The sequence below is a fragment of the Mirounga angustirostris genome, unplaced genomic scaffold (genome assembly GCF_029215605.1).
Source record: "Mirounga angustirostris isolate CCGP_5_RB_7025 unplaced genomic scaffold, mMirAng1.0.hap1 SCAF_7, whole genome shotgun sequence".
In the NCBI taxonomy this organism is placed as follows: Eukaryota; Metazoa; Chordata; class Mammalia; order Carnivora; family Phocidae; genus Mirounga; species Mirounga angustirostris.
In genome coordinates, this window is record NW_026991715.1 from 112699706 (window position 1) to 112705705 (window position 6000).

Sequence of the window (6000 nt, forward strand, 5' to 3'; positions counted from 1 at the left end):
AAAATGACATCTTGGTAAGGGTCCCAAGAATTGGGACATTTGACCCAAAGGCAGGAGACATGGAAGTCTTGCAAGAGGAAATGACATAGGAGTCAAGGTCCTGGGAACAGGGAAGGGCATTGCGGGCAGAGGGACAGTGTGAACAGAGGTGTTGAGGCCCAAGGGGACACATGGTCCTTAGAACCGGACCTGGAGCTCAGTGATGGGAGGCAGGAGATGAGTCTGATGAGGGCAGGGCAAGGCCAGGGGGCACAACTGAGGCCAGGGGGGGGACAGGCCTGACGAGAGGTGTGGGAAGACTTCCTTGAGGGCTTTGGGGGGTGGAGTTAGGAGTGGAACGATGGCTGTGGTTGGCATGTGGAGAATGAGTCAGAGGACAGGAGGAGAGCTGGAGAGCCGCGGGGAAGCTGTGCAGGGGTCCAGGAATGATAGAAGATGGTGTCCAACATTGGGTGGTGGCTGGGAGCTGGGAGCCTTTCAGGCAAAGTGGGGACAATTTCCCTGATCAGGGAGAGCCCAGGAGCCCTGAGGCCTGGGGAAGCCGTGGCAGCTACTCCCTGAAACCCTAGTGTTGTCCTCCCCCAGGGTAGAGGCTCCACAGACACATGCTGGGGCAAACCTCTTTTTCCACCCTGCCCTGGGCCTGCTCTTTCTTGAGTCCTGCTGTTGGGATGGCTGGGGCGAACTGGCCCTGTTTGCTGGATGAGGAAGCGCAGAGAGGTCCAGGTATCTAGGCAAGGTCCCAGAGGCACAGCGCTGGGCACGGAAGCTGGGTCTCCTGACCCCACTGGCCTTTCTCACTGCCTAACCGGAGTGCCCAAGAGGTCCTCAACTCAGCCCTGCCAAGCCTCCAAACCCACCCCTGGTCCACCTAGGGTAGGAGAGCAGGGACAATAGACTTCAAAGCATCCTGATCATGGAAGACCCTTGCAGAGCCAAACTACTCATTTTACAGATAGGGCAACTGAGGCCTAGAAGCCTAAAGAGAGAAGGGATTTTTGCCAAGTTCGCACAACAGGACAGTGCTGCAGTGGAAATAGACCCAGGTCTTCTGACTGCCAGCTCAGTACCCCCTCATCCCATCTTTCTGAGAATGCAGGTTCCCATAGTGTGGGGTAGGGTCCTGGTAACCCCATCTGGCAGATGAAGCAGCTGGAGCGCAGAGAAGTGAAGTCACCCACCTGCGGCCACATAGCAGGTGAGTGGCCTATCTGGAAGTTTTTCTTTCCTCTCCAGCCAAGCCAGCTTGGGAAGATAGTGCACCGTGTATGTCTCTCTCCTAAACCTGGGGTTTGCTTATATAAATATCTGCTTCCTCTTCCTCCTCTGGCTCATGCAAAAGAGCCTCAGCTCTCCCCTTATCCTCACCTTCAGATAGATGCCCCCTGCCAACCAGAGATCCAAGACAGCCCTGATAGGACACCCCGGCTTTCCCCTCCCGAGGACACTGTAACTTTGTTCAAAAGTCCCAGGCTGGGCATCTAGAATGGCAGGTCCTGCCCCACCTCAGCCTTGGACTTGCCATGTGACCTTGAGCACTTGCCCCCCTGGGTCTCAGTGTCCCCGTATGCCCACTGGGGACCAGTTGCCTCAGACAGTGGTCCAGGATGGGACTGTGACTGTGTGTGTGGAGAAGCCCCCGTCCACGTCACAGCCTCTTCCTCTGACAGCCCCTTATCTCTGGGAGCGGCTGTTTACTGGACCCCTCCTTCGCTCTGGCTCCCCCGGTGGCCCCTCTTCCCTCTGGCTGCTCTCACATACCCAGCCACGGGCTCCTGGGGTGGGGCGCAGAGACATGGCCTCATAAAGATCTTGGTGATAACTTGGTTTTTAAACAGGTTTATGGCCCTGGAAGAGGAAAGGTTCTGGGCTGAGCTTTCTGTTGGAAATGGTTTGCTTAAGAGAAGCTGGTGGGCTAACTTTCAGCCTACCCGGACCGCAGCCCAAGGGCTTTGACTCACTCTGTGACCTGGGGCCAGGAACTCTCCCTGGCTGAGCAGTTTCTGAGGTGCAAGCGGGGATGGTAATTCCTGCCCTGCCCACCTCCAGGGGGCAGATGTGAGGCTCTCGGGTGGGTGCCGGGCTCCTGCGGGGTGTGTTTTCCTGCTGGACCCCTCCAGCACCTTTCCTCTCGTCCTCCAGAGGCTGGGGCGTCACCTGCTGGCACTGCAGGGTACTGCTGGAAGGCTCTCCGGCTGCTGTCAGTCGGGACCCCTGGACAGACTCGCTGGCTCTCCTCCCGCTCCCTGTGGGGCAGGCAGTCCCCCAGTATACAGCCACTTAGGGTGCAGAAGGGATGCTAGAACAAAGGCCTAGGGGCAGAGTGGCCTCACCCGAAGGAGCACTGCGTCTGACCCATTGTTCAGAGGAGATACAGCTGAGCCAGGGAAGGAAAGGAAGGTCATTGCATGAGTCAGTGGTCTAGCACAGACTGGGGCCCAGAAGTCCCAACACCCTGTCCAGTGCATTCCTGCAGCCTCTCGGAAGGACATAGTGCTGTGGGGAGGGCAGTCAGTCCAAGGTCGACTACGATAGCCTCCATACTAGTCTCCCGCCTCACCTCTGTTAGCCCATCCTCTGCAGTGCACCACAGAGACCTGATCTTATCAGTCACTGTTTTAAGATTGGGCATGGGCCTTCCTGACCTTCAGGCCTACAAGGCCCTGAGGCCTGGCCCCTGGCTTCCTCTCCAACCTAGACCCCCTCCCCCTCATGTCCCCTCTCTGCGCCTCACCATTCTTTTCTTTCTGCTCAAACACACCAAGCTCTTTTTGGCCTCCAGGTTTTTGCATATGCTGTTCCCTCTGCCTAGAACACTGTTCCCACCTTTGAGTTGTGTGTGGCCTCAGGTTTCTGTTGAAATATTTCTTCCACAGAGAAGCCTTCATCTGTCTAAACAAGAGCCCCCACCTGCCCTACCATTATTCTTCATCTCTTCACACTAATCACAATTTGATATTATTAATTTGTGCTTTCCTTGGTGTTCACTTGTGAGCTCTTTAAGGGTGGGGTACATAGTAGGTGCTCAATTAATTTCCATTGCATGGATAAATGGTAAGAGGCACAGCATGGCCTGCAAGTCAGAGGCCCCATTCCAGACTTGCTGTGTGCCTTCATGTAGGTTTGGGCCTTCTCTGGGACACAGCGTGTCCAGTGGTGGGGATATATGGGGCCTCTGAGGACCCTGCTGTTCTGAGGATCCCTGAGCCATCTGTGCATACCAGGGCATACCCTTGATTCTGGGGTACCAACCCTGAGGTCAGTGGGAGGCTGGGAGAGGCCAAGGCAGGCAGGGTCTCAAAGCCCTATCTCCTGGGACCCTGGTAGGCTTTGTTGGCTATAGTTTGGCCTAGTAAGAGCAGTCCTAGAAATCTAGGGCAGGAATGTGGCCCAAAGTCCCCTCTTGGTTCTTCTGCACCACCGGACAGCCACCATGCTGAGTGTCCAGGAGGGGAAAGGGCAGTTCCCACAGTGTGCCTATTCCAGCTCCTTAGCTGCAGGCACAAGGATCCACCTGCTCAGGGTGTGCAGGGTGGAAGGACACTGCGCTAGAGGTCACTGCTAGAGGTCAGCTGCAGGCACAAGGATCCACCTGCTCAGGGTGTGCAGGGTGGAAGGACACTGCGCTAGAGGTCAAGAGCCTTGCATCCCAGGACTTTTCTCTCTCTGCTAACTTTGGACAAGTCCTCTCCACTCTCTGGGCCTCAGTTTCCATGCCTGTCCTGTGGGCGCACTCTTAGGACTCTTCAGGCCCTGACTTCCAAGATGATGGCTGATGCCTGGGACATGTGTGTTGCTTCCTTGCCCCAGGCCTGGGGAGCCTGGGAGGGGGGCAGCACTGGGAGCGTGGGAGAGCCAGATGTGGTGGCTGCTGGCCCTGCCTGAGTGAGTGCTGAGCTGGCCTACTGGGAATTCTCCCACTCAGGCGCCCTTTCCGGGCCCCCCTCCCCCTGCACCACTGAGAGCTGCGGCTTCCGGCTCTGACAAGCGTGGGTGGGGGTCTGGGGGGGGCAGGTTCAGTTCAGCCTGATTCCCTCTTGGGCCTGAGTGTAGACAAAAAGCCTCCGTTCCCGTCCTGGCCTTATACATTGCGAAGCCTTGCTCAGTCACTTTCCAGCACGGGCTTCCGTCATCTGATCCATAAAATGAGCATTTGGATTGGCTTCCCTGCAGCCCTGATGGTGGACTTCTGTGACAGAGGCTCCCGGAGGCGCCTAAGAATTGTTACCTTTGCTGGGGCTCCTCGCTCTGCTCTAGTCCTTGCCTAAAACGCTGGGTGCATCACTTATGTGGGCCTCTCAACAACTCTGTGAGGTAGGCACATGGATCCCCACTTTGCAGCTGCAAACACTGAGGCTCAGAGAGCTCAGGTAGTGTAATTTGTTCAGGCCATGCAGCTAGGAAGTGGTAGAGCTGGGCTGGAACTTCCAATGTCAGAGCTCAGGCTCTTGATCCTTGAGTGGGCCTCTGTGCAGTGGGGAGAAGGGGCGCTGAACCCCCAGGCCCAGAGCTCCATTCTCCCTCTGGACCCCACTCACTCCACCTGAGGCAGGATGCTCTGTTCACCCACTGTCAGCCCAGCTTTTCCAAGTCAGCGTTGTCCCAGGCTGGACCGGGCTGCCAGCATCTGGGCAAACTGGGAGGCTATTCATGGCCTGCCCTGTCCATGGTGGGGCTGGGGGCCGTGATGATCCCCCCCAGCTTGACAGTACTACACTGCTCGTGGGTACTGCCCTCTGTGCACAGGGGAAACTGAGGCCCAGAGAAGGAAGAGCTCAGCTCAGGGGCACACAACGATGGGCTGCAGCTGGAATGAGGGCAACTCCATATTTCAATAATACCTCCAGACACTGTACTGAGTCCTCTAGGTGCATTACAAATTGCAATGGTCTTTCAAATCATTCCTCAAATTAGCTCCATTTGCCAGAGGAAGAAATTGAGGCTCAGGAGTTTCAATGACTTGCCCAAGATCATGCAGCTTGGCATTGCAGAATCTGGATTCGAACCCAGCTCTGTCTCTGGCTCTGGAATCTGCCCTGTCCATCATGACTCCTCTGCCTCTTCTGTCTAGCTCTTGATGCGTGCCCTGTGGTGTTCCATGTGGCTCTGCGTCCCCCAGCCCCATCTCAGCTGAGAGGAGGCATAGCATAGTCCTGGTGCCTGCCAAGGGTTAATGGTGGTAGGGGCTAAGTGATTCCAGATGGGCCAGCCGGTCGGCTGGGCTGGCCGGAAACCAGCCGCCGCCAGCTTCCCGGGGGAGCCACCACCAGCCACCCCCTCCCCTTTGTGCTGCATCTCTGGCCCCCAGCTGTCCCCTTGCCCTGGGGCCCACTAGCCTCCTCTCCCTAACCAGAGCCCAATTCTAAGACACTTGTAAACAGAGCATCCCAAGGGCCTTCCAGCACAGTGAGTTCAACCCTGTTATGTACAGATGGGAAACTGAGGCGAAGGTATCTATCCAAGACATCACAGCAACTCTACAGCTGGATCTCCTCACTCCCAGATTTGTTTTGGGGGGGGGCAGTTAGAGGTTGAAATGCCTCCTTGATCCCCCACCCCCCACCACCCCTGGAACTGTTCTGGTCCTAGCAGTTGGGTCAAGGCTTTGGAGGTGAATAGCCAAGACAAATGCTAGGAGTTGCAAAGACTCATGGAGCCTTCAGGCATAAGAAATTCCAGTGTAGGCTTGACCCTGCGGTCTTTGGAGTCCCCCTGTAATCCCCTATGACTCCACTGCTACCACACTGGGCTGGGACCCCTCTCTGATAATTGACTGATAATCAAAGAGCCTGCACGCCATGGCTTAGGGCCAGTCCGAGGACTCTTCCTTCTGTGTGGCCCAGCCCAGATGCTCTGCTGAGAAATCCCCACTCAGATAAGACCAAGAAATGACCTCAAGATATGCTATTGTGGTTGGCATAAAATCCCAGCTCAGGCGAACACTGCTGCCATGTGAACAGGGCCCCAAGGTGAGGCCCAGGAGAAGAAGGGGGTAGACAG